General features: G+C 70.2%; 1 long non-coding RNA gene across 1 annotated transcript; it reads right to left on the reverse strand.

The window, feature by feature from the left end:
- Positions 1–18696: 18696 nt before the first annotated feature.
- Positions 18697–20586, reverse strand: LOC311616088. Its single transcript, XR_014793845.1, has 5 exons — positions 19981–20586; positions 19779–19894; positions 19579–19700; positions 19353–19479; positions 18697–19260 (listed from the first exon to the last, which is right to left on the reverse strand). It is a non-coding gene; the product is annotated as an uncharacterized lncRNA (long non-coding RNA).
- Positions 20587–20808: the final 222 nt, after the last annotated feature.

A 20808-nucleotide genomic window follows, 5' to 3' on the forward strand; every position in this document is an offset into this window, starting at 1 on the left:
ACCAGGTCCCCCCGACTCTGAGCCCAGGTCGGGCAGGCAACACGCTCTCTCAGCCATGCCCACAGGCCCCACACCTCCCTCGCCTCCCCAATACTGTGTGTGAGAAGCAGGCGCCAGCAAGGCCCAGGCTCCGCAACCCCCTCAACCCCCCATGCCTCTGCAGCTCCTCCCCGTGCCCCCCTCTCTGGACCAGGCCCCCATCTCCCCCAGATGAGGAAGCTCCCAACAGGCCCCCGCCTGCCGGCCCTCCCTTTGGGGCTTCCTTGGCAGCCCGGAGCCTCTGTTCGGCCCTTCTCATTCCATCCCCCTTCCTCAGACCTCTCCCCTTGTGACCTCCAGGGGCTGCGTGGGCCCGGCACATGGACACCCCCATCCCGGGTCTCCCCTTCCCCACACCAGTCTCCCAACCACCCAGCCTGCCTCTGGCTCCCTCCCGGTCTGGCCCAGAGCCTGCTGGTCGGCCGGCCTGGCCCTGGGGCTGGGCCTTCCTCTTCCTCACCTCACTCCCTGGCATTGCAACCCCAGAGAGTGACCGGCTGCGGCCACGGAGGGCCATGGGGGGCCGTGGGGGCACGCCCAGGTTCTCCCTGCTGCCCACCCGCCCTCCCTCCCTCCTGGGCAGACCCTGGGGATGGGGCTGCTCTCCCAGCCCCTCAGACACCCCGCCCTGTGCATTGGGCCCCCGAGTGCTGACTTCCTCCAGCAGAGAGAGGGGGTGCAGAGTAGGCAGGGGATGGGGGTGAAGGGTTCACGGCTCTGTTGCTTTGAGAGAGAGACGGCCCAGGAGGTGAGGGGAAGAGCAGGGAGGGGACCGACACCAGAGCGTGGGTGAGGGTCAGAGGGCTCACCCTTCCCGTGAGACCGGCAGCCCAGCCTGAGTGTCCCGGTGAGCCAGTCCCGGGCACAGAGCCGGCAGATTTGGTGGCTCCGGCACCCGGGAAAGGGGAGCTGGGTCAGCAGCGCCCAAGGCCAGGCGCGAGCCGAGCCTGGCCCGTGGGCTCCGCGGGTCAGCACTTTCTGCAGACTCCGCAGCGCTGGCCGGGGTACATGGCCCGGCTCCACGGGGCGGTCCGGTCCCCGCCATGCTGCCTCCTGCCCGCTCCTTCCCTGTCCTCCCCCTCCCCGCCACCGCGGACGCTCCCAGTGCCCACACGGAGCAGGGCGGCCAGGGTGCCCTCTCCTCCCTCCTGCAGCCGGCCGTGCCCGCGGCGGCAGAGAGAGGTGGCCGGCGGGAGCGGAGGGCATCCCAGACCTGCCGCAGCCCCTGGGCAGCCCGCTCCAGGCTGGCCTGGTCCCCGTGGCCGGTGGTTGCGTTCTCACTGGACACCCAGTCTGTCCACGTTTCCATGGGCCCGTGGGAGGCCTGGGGGGGAGGGTCCAGGTGGTCTGAGGACCACAGTGGGGACCCCGTGGTCACATGGTAAGGCCCCGCAGCACCCAGTACCAGGGCCAACTGCAAGCCAAGGCCAGCCACCGCCTGCTGCTCTGGCACCGGCAAGGAAGCCCAGCAGGACATGGCCCTGCTTGGCCACAGAGGCACGGCCACCCCTGGATGCTCCCCTCCCCACGGCCACCCCCAGGCCCGATGCGCCAGCCGCCCTGTGTTCCTCTGGCCCTGTGGAGACTGGACCGGGAAGGAGGCTGAGATTCTGGGAGGAGGAGCATGGGGAGAGGGCGCAGGTGAGGGGCTTGGGAGGGCAGACGCCTCATGGCGGCCAGGCGCTGGGGAGAGAACGAGGCGGGGGGACAGGCTGGGGCCTTGGATGGGAGCGGGCACAGGGTCTGGAGCCTTCCCCGCAGGAGGGCAGGGTTAGGGTTAAGGGGTGGGAGTGGGGGCCAAGGAAGGAAGGAGGGAGCCATGGGAGCCGGGCGGGGGCTGGACAGAGGGGTGCAGTGCCCACTGGCCACGCAACAGAGCCTTCCTTCCCTGCCGAGGGGGTCGGGGCCGTTTATGAGCCCCCAGGCTGCGCTGGCGGTGGGCAGGCAGGCACAGACTCAGCAGACACACGTCTGCACTTCCAGGTCTGGGGTGGGAGGGCCGGTGAGGAGGGGTATGGAGGGGCTGGGTGCGGGGCCCTGTTTTCCTCTGTGGTGGCCTCCCCCCAGGCTGGGGTGTCTTCAGGCAGCGTGGGGAGCAGGGAGGGGGAGGGCTTCTCAGAAACAGCCGAGCGACCCCCTTGCTGGGCTGAGGGCAGGGCCCTGGGGGCTGGGGTCCATGCTCTCCCCATGGCCCAAGTGAGGGGACCCTCACCCCCTAGGGCCATGGCATCGTGGTTCTCCATCAGAAGCGATACTCCATCAGAAGCCATTCGGAAGGACCTTCTGGAACCCAGGGCTGTTCACTCATCCCTCTTCCACTCCCGGGACCATCAGCTGACGGGGTGGCGTCTGGCGCTCCCCTCGGGGTGAGGAGGTCCCGACCCCGTCCGGCCCAGCGTGGACCCCTCTGCTGTCTGGGCTTCTGTCCTCCTGTCTGCTGGGTGGCCGCCCAGCACCCCCTCTCCGGCGTCCTGGGGCCGGGGGACGCCCCAAAAGATGCAGAGCATCATTGTGAGTCCAAAGCTCCCAGCCCAGTGGGATGGGCTGGGGTTCGAGGAACAAGCAGGGAGCAGGCTGGGCAGCAGCTCCTTGTCCAGTGGGAGCTCAACCCCCAGAGGGGAGTCCGGTGGGCCAGGGCCTCCGGGGACCAGGCTCTGCCCATCTACGGGGAAGCCAGGGAGAGGGACAGCCTGGACCGGAGGGACGGAGAGCAGGTCCTGACCGGTCGGGGTGGGCTCCTCCTGGTCCCTGCGGCCTCCGGGAAATGGCCGTGAGGGCGGCGGCGCCTCCTCCGGCCGGTGTCCAGCCTGAGTGGCACCTCATGGCCGCGGCGGCCCTCACTTGGCACTCCTGTGCCCGCACCATTCAGGGCTCTTCAAGGAGGACTTGCTGGGGCATCAGAACCGACCTGTCCAGAGCCGTCAGCGGAGGTGCGATGGCGGCCGTGTGGTCAGCGAGGGTGGTCTCCAGGCACCGGGGGGCCGGAGGAGGGGTCCCCCGTCCTGGCCTGAGCCCCTCCTTCCCTCCCGGCCAGGGCCACACGCCGGTCCCCATCCCGGGTCCGGCCTCGGCTGTCTCCCCGAGACCCGGGGACCCGCAGTGGCTGCTCCCCCGCCGGCCGGCTGGGAAGAGGCCAGGGTGCAGGGCGCAGGCCAGGGCGCCCGGGGATTGGTCGCCGCCTGGGTGCCCGCGCGCCCTTGGGCAGCCTTCCCCTCGGACAGGCGGGCGGTCCAGGCCGGGGAAGCCCTGAGCCAAAGGGATTAGGGAGAGAGGACGGAACCGGCCGGTCCCGGCGCCGCTGCTCTGTGCCGTGTTCGGTGATGTTCGCTCGGGGGTCAGGGCGCGGGGGTGAGGGTGCCAGGGGCCCGGCTGCGCTCCCATCACCACGCCCGCCGCCCCGCCCTCCCCAGTGGCCATTTTGCACATTCCTGTGGTCAGCACGGAGGGCGCCCTGAGCCTGGCCTGGGCCCTGAGTGAAGGGGTGAGCACGTGGGTGGAGGTGGGTGCAGGACCCTCTGGGACGTGCCGACCAGCTCCGGTGCCCCCCTGCCTCCCCCCACCCCAGCCCTGAGGTCCCCCCTCCAGGCCTCTGTGCCCATGGGCCAGGGCTGTGGGCTGGGGCGAACCTGGGTCCCTCTCCACACAGGGCCCAGGGGCCCCCAGGACGCCGAGGCTGAGGCTGACCTGTCCCTCGAGGGGGCCCCTGAGACCCCGAGCTCCCAGACTGCTGTGCCAGCGTCTCAGGGACCCTGGGCCTAGGTCTGCCAGACCGGAGTCCCCTGAGCACCCTCTTGGCCCCGTCACCTCTGGACGCCTCCGGGCGGGGAAGCTGGGGAGCCAGAGGGTCCTTCCTGGGGCGGGGGGCTGGTGAGGAAGACCCCAAACCCCCACCTGTCAGAACCAGGGCATCGCTGAGGCCTTGACTGCACCCCCAGCGCACCCCCCGGAAGGGCAGAGGGACCCCAGGAGCCGGGGCAGGGCCAGGGTCTGACTGCCGGCCTCATCCTCCAGGGCCTCCTCCCGCTGGGCCCTGGGTGGCCCCGTCCAGTCCCCTCTGTGGAGCCCCCGAGTGCGGGCTGGGAGGGCGGGGGCTGGGTGGGCAGTTCCTCCCCCCTCCCTTCCCCACGCTCTCAGACCTGACCACTTAGGAATAATGAGGTCCAGGTGGCCCCTCTCAAGCACGGACCCCCCCTGGCTGCAGAGCCCGCTCCCCGCCCCCGCTCCCCGCCCGGCATCAGCTAATGACAAACAGAGGCTGGAAGGCGAAGCCCTCATAGCTATCAAGGCCACGGGTCCATCCTCCGGCCGGCAGGTGGGCAGCAGGGCCGGGGCCTGGCGCAGCCAATGGGCACACAGCCTCCACCACATCCCAGTCTGCCCGCCTGTGCCCGGCGGCCGCGTGCTTTCCACGGGACCTTAATGGGATCCGTGGACACTGGTGCCCGGCGGCTGCTGTGTGACATGGAGCTGCTCCCCGTCCCCCTGCCCTCAGGGGCTCAGGCCAAGGAGGACAGGCGGGTCCCAGGAGCTTCCGTTCAGGGGGGCGAGCGTTGGTGCCACGTGATGGTGTGATGGCGTGGGGAGCAGGAGGCCACCACAGTGTGGACAAGCCAGCCGCTCTCGGCCTTCCCAGGCAGACGCCATGATGGCGAGGCTGCCCCACGTGCTACCTCAGTGACACGCACAGGCTGACTCGGGAGTGAGTGCCTGCAGCCACCACCCCACCACCGGCACGTCCCCCAGGCCGAGACCCAGCTCAGGGAGGTGGCAGCCATGGGCCTGGCTCCGGGGACCCCACCCCGGCCTCACTCAGGTCGCTGACCTGCCTGGCCCCCCACCAGGAGGCCGTCCCTCGCCTGCCTCCTGCCGCCAGCCCTCACCGTCCAGCCACCGCCCCGGGCTCTCCAGCCCTGTCCCTGTGCCGGGTGGTGGAGCCCTGACCGGGCAGACGTGGCTGCCCGTGGTTGCCCGTGACCTCCCGTGGTCGCCCGTGGCCGCCCGTGGGCGCGAGGGGCACCTGCGAGGTGGGGACACATGGAGCAGGAGGGCGCCAGGCTCCCAGCTGTGGGCACAAGCCCGGGAGACACGGAAGGCAGGCCCGATAAGGAGCGGGGACCCGGGGTGGACGATGGAGGAGGGGCTGAGTGTAGATGCCGGGTAAGTGTAGACACTGGCCATTCAGAAAGCTCACCGCATGGGGCACGGCGATGGGCTGGGACCCTGGGACTGAGCACTCAGGTGGCCGGGCCCAGGGGCGTGGTGGGGCACTGGCCGTGGTCCACCCCTGGTCTCTGGGTCCTGTGGCCTCGGGGTCCCGTTCCCCCAAGCAGGAGAGAGAACGCTCCGGTTTTTATTGGGAAGAGGGAAGAGGGGGAAGAACAGGGAAATGGCTGCTGAGGAGCCATTTTGAGCGTTCGGGCTGCACGGAGGAGGGAGTGGGTCTGGGCCGCCAGCCTGAGGGAGGCCCCAGAGCCGGGTCCACAGAGGGCCCTGGCCAAAGGGGGAGCCCTGAGTGTGGGTGCAGCACCCCTCCGGCTGCCATCCAGAACAGGCCGGCTGTGCAATGTGGACGGATGGAGACCATAGCAGCCCGAGCTGCGTTCGCGTGGAGGCAGGGACCAGGGTCTGTCACCCGCCGGGAAACGCCCTTCATCGGCCAGGCGGGGTGGTTCCTCGGTCCCTGCATCCCTGGGCGACCTGGACCGGGCACACCTGGCCGGGCTGCCCCCTGGGCCCCTGCGAGGACCGGGCTGTGGACAGCCCATTGCCGCCCGTGGGCTGGGCCCTGCCCTCTGTGCCAGAGCTCCAGGGGCTGCCTGGCCCGGCAGATGGATCTCCTGGCACGGCCCATGGCCAGCGGGTCACAGGGGTCCCCGTGGGAACCCCAGCTGCCTCCCTGCAGAGCCACTCGGAGGCCAGAAGCCCCGAGAGGGAGCGGCCGGGCCGTGGGCAGCAGGCCGTGGGGAGCGTTCTCTCACCGCTTTCCCATGACGCCCCCTAATCCGGGCTCTTCTCCTTGGCACCCCCACACCTCACAGCTGCAGGGACCCGCCAGCTGCTCTGCCCGGCCCGGCCCAGGCCGGAGCCCTTCCCAGGGTGGGGACGGGCGGCGGGGGGCGAGGAATCCGAGGAAGCAGCGGGGCCTGAGAATTTGGAAAATGTCTGACGCCCAGAGCCCTGGGAAGAAGTGGGGGTTCGGGCTAAAAGAGGGAGCTGGGCACACGGCCCTGGGTGGCCGGGCTGGAGAACCGGGGAGCAGCTGTCCCCGTCGGTCAGCCTCCCCCTTTCTCCCAGCGGTTCGGCGAAGCCCTTTGACCCTGGGCTGGTGGGGGTGCCGCTCTGGGCCCTATGAGCGCCCACAGCCTGCACGGGGACCAGAGGCAGAACTGTGGGTTCAGGATGTGATGAGCGGGTGGGGAGGAGGGGGTTCCTGGGGAGCCACAGGCTGCCCCCCCCCCCCCCCCCCCGCCACCACTGGCACGGGCTCCGTCCCCACTCTGGCCCTCGGCCTTCTGGGGCCCGGGCACCGCGTGGGGGAGGGGCTGAGCGTGCTGCCTGGTGGGTCTGGTGCTGGGAACCCTCCGGAGCCCCAGCTGTCCGGCCCCCGGGCTAAGCCCTCCGTGATTGATGGAGTGGTTACTCACACCAGGGAAAAGGCCGGATCAGGCAGCAGCTGCAGGAGGGCAAGGGGCCCTGGAGCCGCCCCCCTCCTCCCCTCGCCACCCCTCCCCCGCCTGCACGGCTTCCCACGGGCTCCTTCCGGCCCAGCTCCCCGCTCCCCTCTCTGGGGCTCCAGGCCTTCCCCAGGAAGGCGCCCCCTCCCCCCGACACGGACGGAGCCGGGCTCCAGGGCTCTGGGGACTCTGGGTAAACCGAGTCACCCGGCCCAGCCGAGCGGGGCCTCCCCCCCGGCTCCCGGGGGGCCTCCTCTTGTCCAGGGGAAGCTGCCCGGGGAGCCCCCCCCCCCGGGGGGAGCGGGGGTGGGGGCTGCGTGTCCGGTGGGCGGGCAGGGCCGGGGCCCCCTGGGCCCCCGGGAACGCCGGGTCATAAAGGGGACAGATGGCGGGCTGGAGTTTGACCCGGAAAAGCCGGGGCTGGTGGGGACGTGCCGGAGGGCAGGCGGGGGTGGGGGCGCTGGCCTATCTCTCGACCCTTGGCTCCGTGTTTGCTCAGCCAACTTTGCAGACGAGACGCTGTGTGCAGAGGCCCCGATAACCCCGGGTCACCGGCTCTGGCGCCCCTGCCCCTCCTCCGGCCCCGCTCTTTGCCCCCCCCCCCGCCCAGCTCCCCCGCCCCCCCGGGCTGCCCACCCTCTCCCGGAACCTTCTGCAGCCTGGCCGGAGGCCCCGTCACGTACACCAGGCTCCCTCACCCTGCTCCCCGGCCTGTCTCCCACCCAGCAGGACCCCAGGGGCTCTGTCTGTCGGTCCGTGCATCTGTCTGCCGCGTCCCACGTGCCCTAGGCTTGAAGGCCGGGCACCCGGGAGGCCGGTGCCTCACTGGCTGGTCACCGCTCAAGGCCGGCTGGCCCCGAGGGCAGTGGCCTGGCAAACACTGGGGGCTGCACACTGGCAGGCAGAAGGGGCCTCGCCCAGGCCTGGCCCTTCGCCTCCTCTCTTTGGGCTCCAACTGGGTTTCTCTCAAGGGGCTTGTCCGTGCTGATCCTCGGGGCCAGGAGCCATGGGGGGCAGTGGGGGGCAGTGGGGGGTAGTTAGGGGCAGTGGGGGGCAGGGGGGTAGTTAGGGGCAGTGGGGGTAGTTAGGGGCAGTGGGGGTAGTGAGGGGCAGCTGCAGGGCTGCAGGGGGCGAGGACTCTCAGGCTGCCTCCCCACCCGCCAGCTCCCCAGCCCTCCTGAGCTTGGCGGGCGGGGTCCTTGTCGAAATGCAAGCCACATGCCGCTGGCCATTTACACTTAATTCCGCACCAGGGCTTCCTGGGCCTTTGATGTCCAGGCTCGGCCTGTAGTGCTTTGTGGGCTGCGAACAGGAAGTGGGGGGCTGGGGCGGCGTGCTCTGCCTCCTCTGCGGAGGGAGGGCTGTCAGGGACCCCCGGCTTGGCCTCGCCGGGAGGTGGAGGCCGTTGCCAGGGGCAGGAGTCAGGAGGGATTCCACCCTCTGACGGTGGGCACCCCGTCAGGACGAGCCGGAGGGGGCTGGCCGCCCGGGGGTGTCAGGCAGAGAGTCCCCGGCTGGCACAGGGCAGGGGTCCCCGAGCCAGCTGCCCCGCACGATCCTCTCCCAGGGGACCCACGGACCCAGCCGTGGCCTGAGGGCCCGCGGGCAAGAGGCACGGGGCCCTGGCCGTGGGTGGGGCGGGCCGGGGGCTGCCAGCCGCTCACCAAGAGCAGACCCTCCCCCGGAGCGGGCTGGGCCGGCTGTGGGCCAGCGAGGGGGACAGTGGGCGCCCCGGGGTGCAGCGCGTGCTGCTGGGAGCCGATGGCCCGGAGCCCCAGGCCCCCGGCGGCGGGCTGGCCAAGATAAGCTGTCCCTGCAGGGGCCGGGGAGGGGTGTCAGCGCCCCACTGGGGACACAGCGGGACTGGGAGCAGAGCCCAGAGCCGGGTCCACGCTCGGACCACGTACGGCCCGAGCCCCCCAGGGGGCCCCGCCGGCTCCGACCCCAATCAGGGCCGTGCAGGGTCCGGGGAGTGGACAGCTGCTTGCCTCCCCGCATTCCAGACGCAAGGTCAAGCTTCGGGGAAGCTGTTTTTCTTAAAAATGTCACTTGAAAATAAACACTTCTGCTGGCGCTGCTCTGACGGCCTGGATCCCCAGAGCGAGGGGGGCGGCGTGGGGTCCCCGGCCGGGGCTGCCGGCACGCCTGGGGGCTCCACGCCCGGTCAGAGGGTCCTGAGGCCGGGCCCCGGGGCGCCCAGAGCTGGGGACGCAGCCGTGGTCTCCCCAGCGGCCACTTCCCGCTCAGGTAGCTGCTCCAGGCCGGGCCAGCGGGTCCCCACTCCACACAGCACGGGGCGGCCGGCGGACCCGGCCCGCCCTCCCCTCCAGTGTCCTACACAGGCCCCCACCCTGCCCGCCACGCCTGCTCTTTGCTTTGCTCCCAAGCCTCGAGCCCCGGCCTTGGGACTGAAGGCCGGGAGCTCCCAGCTCAGCAGGCCCTCCGAAGGCACATGGCACTTCCTCCCTCAGCAGAGCCCAGGGGTCCCCTGAGCCCAGGCCTCGGGGGGCCAGGATGGGGAGAGGAGCTCTCTCACACCGGCCGGCGGCCCCCCACCCACAGGCCCCATGCACCCGGAATCCTGAAGGCAGCCTGAGCCAGGACCCCGACCAGCCTGAGGGCCCCGAGAAGGTTCTGGAAACAGGATGGCGTTGCCCAGAGCCCTCCACATGCCCTTCTCTTCCCTGGCATGGCGGGGCGGCGGGAGGAGGGTACGTCCCTCAGGAGCTGCTGGGGCGCATCCCCCCTCTGCCCCGGGGCCTTACCCTCGCCCCACGGAGGGAGCCGGGCTCCGCCCCCCGGGGCCCAGCGCCCTGTGGAGGGCCCGGTCAGCACCCGGCTTTGCCCGGGTGGGAGTGCCCAGAGCCCACGCGGCTGCACCCTCCGTCCTGCCCGGCTGGGGGGTGAGCGGGGTGCGGGGGGGGGCGGGTTACAGGCACCTGCCTCCTTCGCCAGCTTCCACCTCAGAAGCCTTTGACCTTCCAGAAAGTTCCACTGTGTCGGGGCAATCTCTCTGATGAGCATCCCCTGTGGGCGGTTCGCCCTGGGGGCCCTGTCCCTGCCCCCAAGCCAACGCGGAACCCGGGGTGTGAGGACCCGCCCTCCGGGGCCCTCCGCCGCTCAGTGCCTCGGTTTCCCCATCTGCAGCATGCCGTTGCTGCTCACGCCAGGTGCTGCCGGAGCCACGAGTCGGGGGGCCTGGGCCGTGGTCCGCACTCCCACACCCCTGCTCCAGCCGCTCCCCGAGTCTCCCCTCACCGCAACGGAAACTCTGTTCTGGTGCAGGGGACCCTGAGGTCAGAGGGCGCCTGCTTCTTCTTCTTCTTCTTCTTCTTCTTCTTTTTTAATATATATTTTATTGATTTTTTACCAAGGGAAGGGAGAAAGATAGAGAGTAAGAAACATCGATGAGAGAGAAACATCGACCAGCTGCCTCACACACACACACTGGGGATGTGCCCGCATCCAAGATACATGCCCTTGACCGGAATTGAACCCGGGACCCTTGAGTCCGCAGGCTGACACTCTATCCACTGAGCCAAACCCATTAGGGCTGCACCGCTTCTTGGCGGCTGGAGGCCAGAGAGCCCCATGTGGGGGGCCCCACGGCCTTCTGGGAGCTCCCCGAGGCCGCCGGGGGTGGACAGGGCTGGACCAGGAGGGACCGAGGACTCAGGCGCGGCCAACAGCCACTCCTGCAGGCTCCTCCCTCCGGACAGCGGTCAGCTCCGGGGTTACAGTAAAAACCGGGGCATGGGTGTGTGGTGAACAGAGGAACAAAGGAAAAGGACAAAACAGATGGACGGACGGACAGTGCTGGCCGGAGAGCTGTCCCCTCCGGGCAAAGCCCCTCCTCCAGGCTCCCAAGACTCGGGGGGCAGGGAGGGCAGGGGGACCACCTGGGCCTCCGCAGCTGCCCAGCTCCCCATGCTTGGCCTGGCCTCGGGGGGCAGAACTCACAGGACTTTTTAAAAAGGGACCCCCAGACCTGGCTGGTGTGGCTCAGTGGATAGAGCGTGATGGATGGCAGGAGCAGAGGGTCCCGGTTCAATTCCAGTCAAAGCCATGTACCGCGGTCCCAGGCTCCTCCCCGCTGGGCCCTGGTCGGGGTGCGTGCAGGAGGCAGCCCATCCATGTGTTTCTCTCACATCAATGTTTCTCTTTCTCTCTTCTTCTGTTCTCCCTAAATGACCAATGAAGTCCTAGCCAGTGTGGCTCAGTGGATAGAGCGTCAGCCCACAGACTGAAGAGCTGATTGCAGTCAAGGGCACGTGTCCGGGTTGCGGACTCAGCCCCAGATGTGGGGCCTGCAGGAGGCAGCTGATCAGTGATTCCCTCTCATCTTTGATGTTTCTATCTCCCTCTCCCTTCCTCTCAGAAGTCAATAAAAATATTTTAAAAATAAAGAAGGGAAAGGTCAATGGGAAAATGTCCTGGGGTGAGGATTCACACACAAAAAGAAGGGCCCAGGCCCTCTGCAGGGACCTGTGCTGCTGGCCCAGGCGGGCAGCCTGCCTCCTGCTCACCCCACGACGGCTGGCCGGCTGCATCGAGGGGCACCCCGTTTCTGGGCACCCTGTGAGCACCCAGAGCTGACTGAGGTGCACACCCCTGTGGCCCCGGTAGGTCCAGGCCAGAGAAGGGGTCCCCACCGCTCAGGGGCCTTGGGGATGGGGACCGGGAACGGAGGGGTGCAGGAGGGGAGCAGGCAGGGGAGGGGAGCGGCAGGGGCCTCCGCCGGGGGCAGGCGGGTCTGCAGTGCATTCCTGGGTGACGGCTCCATGATGGATGGCAGGGAGCGGAGGTGCCCTGACCCACGGGCCCCCCGGTGCTGGGCAGCTCAGCCCACCGCCAGCCTCCCCTCCCGGCCCCCCGGCCCCCGGCTCCCCGACAGGGCCCGCCGGCCTGGGCCCCACACCCAGCTGGGAACGGGGCATCTGGTGGCTCTGGGCACCCCTGTGCTGCCCACAGGCCCGGGGGGCGGGTGGGTCTGTTACCGCTCAGAGGCTCCCAGGCCCCCGGAGCCCCCTCCCCCCGCGGCGTCTGAAATTCCATCTCAGGTTCCACTTCCTCGGCAGCCCCCTCCTCCCCGCCCCGGAGCCCCGGCCCCGAGCCCCCCGCTCCCTGCTCCCACCGCGTTTACGTGACATGTTGGCGTGTCAGCCCTTAATCCTATTGTCCCGGCCCGCCCCTTGTCTGGGTCACGGTCTCCGGCGGGCAGGCAGCGGGCAGGGCCGTGCCACCCAGGTCTCGGGGGCCGTGGAGCGCGGCCTTGATTAGGTTGTTGCCGAGGAACGGGGTCCCCCACGTGGGAGGCCGGCACCCCGGGACCCTCCTGGCCACCTTCGGGGGGACCCTGGGACCCGACGGGCAGCTGTGTCACGGGCAGGGGTGGGGGGCGGCCAGCCTCCTCTGGCCACCACCCCGTGGCGGGGGCCTTGTTGTGCAATGGTCCCCGGCTCCGTGCAGGCGGCCCAGCTGTGACCCGGGCCCCCGGCCCCCCTGGCTCCGCTCCCACTGGGAAAACAGCCGCTTTATCTCAGCGCCTCCCGGACTGCAAACAGCCACGTGTCCCCCGGGGGCCCCTCTTGGCACACATGCCCTCTGCCCCGAGTCCCGGGTGAGGTCCTTCACCCTCCAAAGGGGCCGGGGGGCGAGGGGAGGGGGCCACCCAGGGGCTGGAAGGAGGGGGTGAGGGGGTGAGGGGCCGAGGCCTGTGTGTGGACTTGGCCCTGGCGGGGCCCTGGGGAAGGGGGCCCAGCACAAAGGCAGGGGCTGCAGGCAGGACGAGAGAGAAGCTCAGCTTGGGGTGGGGGCAGCCCGCAGGACCCCCCTGAGGGCCTGGGGGGCTCCGTCCCCTCCGCCAGCACCCCCTTCTTAGTGACAGGGCTGACCACGGACAAGGGGGCGAAGGGCCGTACAAGCCCCTGCTTCCCCACAGCACCCTGGCCACAGCCACGGACACCCCTCGGGCCTGCCTGCACCAGCCCACAGGGACGGGGTGTCTTGGGGCATCCTGGGGGTCCGAGCCCCTCGAAGCTGGGTTCCCGGAGGGGCGGCCTCCCCCCAGCGCCTGGTCCTCAGGTCCGGGCTTCCTCTGTAGCCTGATGCATCCCAGCTGGGCCCCAGGCGGCGCTGGGGAAGGGGCCCCCTCGGGGGAGCAGGCGCCTCACAGCATTCCCGGGCCGTGTGGTCTCACTCAGCTCTGGGGGGAGGGGCGTGTGGGACCCCGGGCTGCCCTGGAGGCCAGTGGGAAGCACAGCCCCCCCGGGGTCTGCAGAGTCTGCAGAGAGACCCCCTCCCAGGCCTCATCCCTGCAGGGGCTCCGGGAAGCCAGGGTCTCGGCCACATCCTGCCTGCCCCCTGGCCCTTCCCTGGAGGCAGGGAGGCCTGGCCAGTGACCTGCGGCCCCGGATGGTCGCCGGAGCGTAGGGGCCGGAAAGGGGGGTGGGGGGAGCCTTCTGGCTTTGCCAAGGTCTGCAGAGGGCTGACCCCTGTGTGGAGGGGCCCCCGGAGCCCCCCCACCCTCTGGGCCTGACCCCAGAGGCCACTGTGCCCCACAAAGCCCTCAGGCCCCTTCCAGAGAGAGGAGGCGGTGGAGGCTGGGCCTGGGCCCCCGCTCCCGGTGGGGGTGCGGGCGCCGTGGTGTGGCCTCCGCCCCCAGACCCAGAACAGTGGGCCAGTGTGTGGGGCGTGGGGTGCGGGGCGGAGGCCGCGGCCGGTCTGCTCCATAAACCCTGGCCAGGAAGCTGTGCCTGCTGGGGTGTTGACACAGGGTGATATCACCGCCAGCCAATGGGGGCTCTGCACACACAGGGTGTGATTGAAGGCCACCTGAATAAACCCTGGCCCCCCACCCCGCCCCACGTCCTGCCGCTCCCCCACCCCCTGTCTGCACGTGAGGGCAGGGGGCAGGGCAGGGAGAGGCCCCGGAGCCCCGTCCCCCAGCACCCTTCACCCCGTGCCTCCCTCTGCCACGCACCCCCTGCAGCCACAGCCCCCCAAGGCCCGCACGCCTGCTCTCCCCTGCCGGTCCTGGCTCCCCCGCCTGCGCCCCCCGATCCCGCCCGGCGGCCCCGCCAGGCGGCTCTGCGCCCCGAGTCGGGCCTCAGTTCCAGGAATCCCACCCGACCCCCCTCTTCCTTCTGCTCCCTGCTCGGGCCCCAGCCCAGGGAACGGTCTTCCCGCCATCCGCCCTCCTCCCTCCTCCCACCCACCCTCGGGGCTGCATACCAGACCCACAGGCTCCAAGCTGCTGCGGCATGTCACCCCCACCCTCCTGAACCCTGGGGGGCCTGAGCAGGGGGAGCCTGGGCCCGCTTCTCCCCTCCCTGCCACACACACCACCACCCCTCCCCCGGCCTGGCTCCAGCCCCACTCCCACCGCCCGGGCTCCCGCCATGTGCTCCTGCAGGGCCTGGGAGCCTGCAGCCCGAGCCTCCGGACCCCGCGGCCTGCACGGCGCCCCCTGCCCCCCCAGGTCTGCACAGCGTCCCCTGCCCACGGTCTGCACGGTGCCCCCAGACTCCGGGGTCTGCTCAGCGCCCCCGGACCTGCAGCCTGCACGGAGCCCCCTGCCCCTCAGCCCGCACGGTGCCCCCAAACATGCGGCCTGCACAGCGCCCCCTGACCCCAGGTCTGCACGTCGCCCCCTGCCCCCCCAGGTCTGCATGGCGTCCCCAGACCCTGAGGTCTGCTCGGTGCCCCCTGCCCCCGGGAGGAAGGCACGGGGGGCCGGCGTGGGGAGCGGGCGGAGGCGCCGGGCAGAAGCGGGGGCGAGGGCCCCTCGCCTGGCGCCCACTCTGTTTACTGGTCCAGCCCAGGCCCTGGCTGCTCCGCGGCCCCCCGGCTCCCGCCCGTGTCCGGCCAGGTGTCCGGTGATGGCGGACAAGGGCGCAGTGTGTGCGGCAGGCACGGTGCTGACAGCGAACAGAGCGGCCTCAGTGCCGCTTCCAGGAAACGGCCGGGCGGGGGGCGCGCGCGGCCCCTTCCCAGCAGGCCCGCCGCAGGTGGGCCTCCAGGAAGGGCCGGCCCCCACCTGGACGGGGGCCAGGCCGGGCCCCAGGTGCGGCCGAGGGGAGAGGTCCAGGGCAGGGGGAGCGGGGCGGCGGGGAGAGCAGGCAGGCAGGAGGGACGGGCGGCCTGGGCCTGGCCGGCGTGGTCAGCAAGGCCGAGAGGACGCCAGAGCCTGCCGCCCTCTTTCTAGAACCTTCCATCCCCGTTGGGGACTCTGTCTCTCCGACACACGCGTGGACCCTGCCAACAGGCCAGGGGAAAGAGGGAGGGGACTGGCCTGAACCGGGTGGGGGCTTGAACCCGCGGCTGAGGCTCTGGCCTCGTGTGGCTGAGGCGCCCGGCCTGGGCCTCTGCCTCCCCTCAGGACTCAGACCCCTGCAGCTCCAGGGAGGGACACCCGGGTGCCGGACAGGCCTCGCCAGGCCTACGGGCAGCATTGCATTTCCGTCCACTGTCCCCATTCAGCTGGGCAGCAGGGTCCCGTCCACCAGCCCCGGGCCCCCTCCCCGGCCGGAGGGCAGGCTCTGGGCCATTAGATCCGGGCCCAGACGTGGACACACAAAGGCACGAGGCCCACACGCCAGGCTGACGCCCACCCTCCTGGGACTCTGGACCACGGGCTGGGCCACACAGTCAGCCGCCCCATGAGCACTGGCTCCACCAGCAGACAGGACCCACGTCCGTGCCTGCCGTCCACGTGACAGACAGCGGGTTAAAGAGCTGATCAGAGACCCCACACGTGGCCACAGCCACACGCTGTGTACACCCCCTAGGGCAGGAGGACATGAGGCTGTGCACAGGCCACGGGGACACACAGAACAGACACACACAAGGACACACATGTGACTACACAGGGCCTCACGGACACACACGGACACACAGGGGCACACATGACATGCACAAGCACATGTGAACACAGGGATACACAAGGACACACATTAGGCTATGGAACACAGGGACACAAAGACATATACAGACACAGACATGTAAACACAGATGGATACACAGCCACACCCGGACACACATAGACACATGTGGCCGCACAGGAATACACAAGGACACACACATGAATGCATGTGGGTACACAGACACACAAAGAGACATGTGCAGACACACACGAATCTACAGGATTACAGAGACACACGTGGGCACACAGAGAGACATGTGAACACATAGGAATACACAGGCAAACGTGGACACACATGGAAACAAGCAGATGCACATGTGAACGAACAGGGTTGCACAGGCACGTGGGTGCACAGGGCAGACACACACGTGTACACACTCTTGGACACACAGGGCGCACACACAGAGGCACATGTGAGCACGCAGATATGACTGCACGTGGACATAGGGACACAGGGACACTCGGGTGTCAGTCCTGTGTCTGGAAACAGGGTGGCCTGGCCCCTCGGCCTCCCCCTCGCGCGGCCCGGGGGGCCCAGTGAGCACCTGGGCTTTGTGCCGGGTCCCGGGGGCGGGGGGGGGGGGCACGGCGCCTGGCACTGCCCCCTCACCACGTTCCCAGGGCCTCCCAGACTCCTGCCCTTCGGCCCCAGCCCCTGCCCCCACCTACCCGGCCCCCACCACCCCTGCCCCCTCCGCTGGTCCCTGCCCCTCCCCCAGCCCCCACCGCCCCAGCCCCCTCCCCTGGCTCCTGCCCCCTCCGCCCCAGCCCCCTCCCCCGGCCCCAGCCCCCACTGCCCCAGCCCCCTCCGCCCCTGCCCCCTCCGCCCCAGCCCCCTCCCCCTCCCCCAGCCCCCACCGCCCCAGCCCCCTCCCCTGGCTCCTGCCCCCTCCGCCCCAGCCCCCTCCCCCGGCCCCAGCCCCCTCCGCCCCAGCCCCCTCCGCCCCTGCCCCCACACCGCCCCGCCGGCGGGCTGGGAGTGAAATTCAAGCCCCTGTTTGCCCCGTGACACTTCACTCAGCGCGGGGCGCTTTGAACGTGCCGGGGTGGGGGGCAGGAGCCCGCCTAACAGCCTCTCTAAGCCCCTTTCTCAAAAGCAGGAAACCGGGCTGGGCCGAAGGTAAACACATTCCAGCCGCGGCCCCCCCCTCCTCCAGGCTCCGAGGCTCCACGGGGGGAGGGGAGCAGGGGCTGCTCCGGCCGCCGGGGCAGGGCTCAGCCTGCAGCAGCTCAGCTCGGCCTTGGCCTGTGCCCCCCCCCTCAGCCCCAGGGTTCCCGCAGGCGCCTCGTCCCCCCAGGTCCCACCGCCTGAACCCCCAGAAGCAGAGGCCAGCATGGCCGCCCAGGGTGCGTCCAGTAGGGGAGGTGGGGGGACAATGGGGACCTCGGCACCCCCTCTAGCCATATCCCAGAGGCCTTTGCACCTTTCCCAGAGGCCTTTGTGCCGGATTTTGTGAGTACAGGCAGACACAGGGACACACGGACACGCTGGGGGAAGCCCAGAGTGTGACCGCGACGCGGCGTGTGTGTGTACGTGACGTGGCGTGTGTGTGTGACATGGCCCTGCCAACTCCATGACCCCGAGGGCCGGCACCCTTCCCAGGGCCCCGATCCCCTGTGTTCCTGTTTCCCCTCGCTCCGTCCCGGCCCAGAGGGCCGCCCTCGAGGTGCCCAGCTGTGCCACGGCTCTGTGCAGGCCTGACGCTGGCAGCGAGTGGATGGGGTCCTCGCCCACAAAGCCCGTCGGGGTGGGGGCTGGCCCCACGACAGCCTCCGGGGACGGGGAACCAGGGCCTCGGCCGGGCCTCTCTGAGTGGCCTTTGCCCTGTGCACGGTGGTGGCCACCGCCCGCCGGCGGCCGGTGGAAGCAGGATGGCCAGCCTGGGTGGCCGGGGTGGGGTGGGTTTCTCAGGCCCCTGCATCCTGGGCGGAAGGGCCGGGGAAGGGGTTCCCAGGCCTTCCTAGCAGCCTTTATCTGAGCGGAGGCATTTCCTGGCTCTGAGCACCGGAGGGGCCTGGGACCCCAGGCTCATTCCCAACAGCTGCTTCCTCCTGTTCCCGCGCTGCCCCCGCCGGGGCCCCAGCCCGGAGGCCCGGCTCGGAGCAGAGCGCCCGCCAGCCCGGCCAGAGGCCCCAGCCGGGCCCAGGGCGGGGGCTGCGTCACCCCCATCCCAGGGCCTCAGTGTGAGACCCTCAGCTTCCTCACCCCCTGGTACCCCTCACTGCCCCGTCCCATCCCCCATCTTCCCCTCCTCCCCTCTCTTCACTCGCCACCCCTCTGCTGGCCTCCCTCCCCCGCCTGTTCCCTCTCCCGCCTGCTCGCTGCCTCCCTCCCAGGCCTCTCGCCTCGGGGCCTGCCTCCTCCCCCTCCCTCCCCTGCCCCCTCTCTGCTTGGCTGGCTGTCCCCTGGCTGCGGAGCCAGCAGCTCCCCCAGCCCGGGCCTCAGGCCGCTGAGCAGAACCTCATGTCTGCTTTATGCCCCCAACCCCCAGCTCCCCACCGCAGAGCGAGGGGGAGGGACAGCTCTGTGTGCCTGTGAGCTCGAGCCCCCCGCCCCACCCCCACCCCCACCGAGCCCAAGGCCCTAAGAGGAGTCCTCACACCAACCCCCAGCCCAGGCCTTCAGGATCTGGGGGTGGGGGAGGAAGGCCTGGGGTGTCGCCCACAAGGCACTTGTATGGCTTCAAGAGACTGGGGGGGGCGGGGGGCACTCTTATGACTGAGCACCCCCTTCTCTTCACTTGTATGGCTTCAAGAGACTCGGTGGGGGCACTCTTATGACTGAGCACCCCCTTCTCTTCACTTGTATGGCTTCAAGAGACTCGGTGGGGGGCACTCTTATGACTGAGCACCCCCTTATTTTCACCAGCCCCAGCCCCACCCCTCCCTGCAGGGACGCCTGGTCCCTCAGCCTCGAGGAGTCCCACCCACCCCTCTGTGAGGGGTCCCAGCCATCCCTCTGTGCACCCCCCCCCCACCTCTCATGTTTTCTCATGTTCTCGCATGTTTCCCCTGTGCCCCCACCCACACCCGCGGCACACGGAAGACGCGGAGACCAAATGCTGTAACGGATTTATTGATGAAGCCCGGCTTCTGGTGAAGCCGGGTGAGGAGGGACACAGGCAAGAGGGGCTCCTGTGGGCGGAGCCTCCAGACTGGGCGAGGGGGGGGCAGGGCCCCACGCACTCGGCCGCGCCCAGCGCCCCCAGTGACGGAGGGCGGGGGGCTGGGGCGGCCCCGGCCCGAGGGGGCCGGCACACTCGGCAGTGGTCACGCACACGCTCATGCACACGCTCACGCACACGCTCAGAGGCTCAGGCGGTCCCGGGACCCCAAACCAGTGCAAACGACTCATAGTGCAAATTAATCAGGGGTTTGGGGGACGCGGAGTCCCGGTGCTGGGCTGTTGAGCCAGGACAGAGAGAAAGAAAGAAGGAAAAAACAGAGACAGGAAAGTCGGAAGAAAGAAGAGAGGGGGGTGCTGGTGGCGGGCGGCTGGGGTGGTCTCCAGCCCGGGCTGGGGCGCAGCTGAGATGGTGGGATGGCCGTGGGGGCCGGTGCTGCCGCGGGGGCTGCTCGCTTCCGGTGGTGCTGGTGTCGCCGATCTGAGTCCTTTGGCTTAACCTGCGGGCGGAGAAGAGAGAAGACGGGGCGTGAGGGCGGGGCCGGCCAGGCTGGGTGGGCGGAAGCTTCTGGAGAGGAGTGCCCGCGCTCACCTTCGGAGCTGGTTCCTGAGACGGGGTGTGTAGTGGTTCTAAGTGCAGCATATTCTCGAGTCAGAGCTAGAGGGACTTGAAGAAGTCCGGGGTCCGAGGCCCAGGCGTGAGCTGGGTAGCACCATTTCTGCGGGGAGAGAGGGGGGCGGGATGAGTGCCAGCCCTGGCCCGGTGCCACCTGCCCGCGCAGGGAGGGGGCACGGGGCGCAGGGGGCGGGGGGCTCACCTTGTCATCTGGAGGGTTCTGAGGTCCCGAAGGGTGAGTTGTGTGTGGGCTCCTTCCGGAAAGCAAAGGACAGAGACCAGCTGGGCGCTGCGGTCCCCGCGGTGGGCGCCGGCCACGGTGTTCTGCGGGAGAAGAGAGACAGGTCAGGCGTGAGGTGACACCGCTGAGGGCCGGGAGCCTCGCCCCGCACCTGCACTGACCTGAGCAGCCGGGCGCTCCGCCCTCTTCTCGTCTCACCGGACCATGTCATGTCGCTCTGCGCCTCCTGGCGCCCGGCCACGCCGGCTGGCACGCTGCCGCCCCCACGGAGACCTGGCTGGAGAGAGAGCAGAGGGCGCGGGTCAGCGCTGGCCACGGGCCACGGGGAGGAGGGGCCGGAGGGCGGGCGGGCGGGATGCTCACCTGGTCTCCGCTCGAACGCGGAGGAGACGCCGATCTCTGCTCCGTCCTCGCCGCGGCCCGCCGTGGCCACGGCTCCGGAGCCAGCGCCGCCTCGTCGCCCGCTCGGTCGCCGCCAGGCCGCTGCGCCGCGCCCCTGCCTGTGCCCGCATCTCCCCGCCTCTCGCACTCACGCCGCCCTGCCCGCCTCGCCAAGTCTGGTCCTGCCTGCGTCCTTGACTCCCCTGGATGCTGACTGTCTATTCCTCCCCTCCCGGGGGCCGCACGGGGACCAGTGTCTCCCCGCGCCGCCGCCCCCGGTGCAGTGCCACGCGGGCACGGCGCCAGGCGGGCCCGCAGCCTCCTCGCCGCAGAAATCTCTGGTGCCCGCCCGCCGTGCCCCCGGTGACGCCCCTCGGCACTGCGCCCTCGTCCCGCTCTCCTGCCCTCGAGGCTCCGGCGGCCGCGGTGCCGGCCCCGGAGCCGCTCCTGCGCCTTCTCCTGAGTGGGTTACAGTGGGTGAAGTAGCGGCTGGGGACCCTGCTGAGTGTGCCCCCGGCTCATCCTGTCCTAGTGTGACCGGGCCTGGGTGTCCGTGCAGGTGGTGGGCTCCTGCGGCCCTCTGTCCTCTCCCTCGCCGGCAGCCCCCTCGACTCGCTCTGCCCTCTTTAGCGCGCTCCGCCCCGGGCGGGCACAAGGCCCCCCGGCCCGCGCCGTCTCGGCAACCCCCGAGACCGATGTCACCCGTGCTACCGTCTGCCTGTCTCCTGCCGCTCTGCCAGGCGGGCGGCCGCTTCCCGCCGCGGTCCTCGCGCCCCGGGCCCTCCTCGCGGTCGGAGGAGGCTGGGGCGG

The sequence above is a fragment of the Pipistrellus hanaki genome (genome assembly GCF_964339955.1).
Source record: "Pipistrellus hanaki genome assembly, contig: scaffold_53, whole genome shotgun sequence".
NCBI lineage: Eukaryota > Metazoa > Chordata > Mammalia > Chiroptera > Vespertilionidae > Pipistrellus > Pipistrellus hanaki.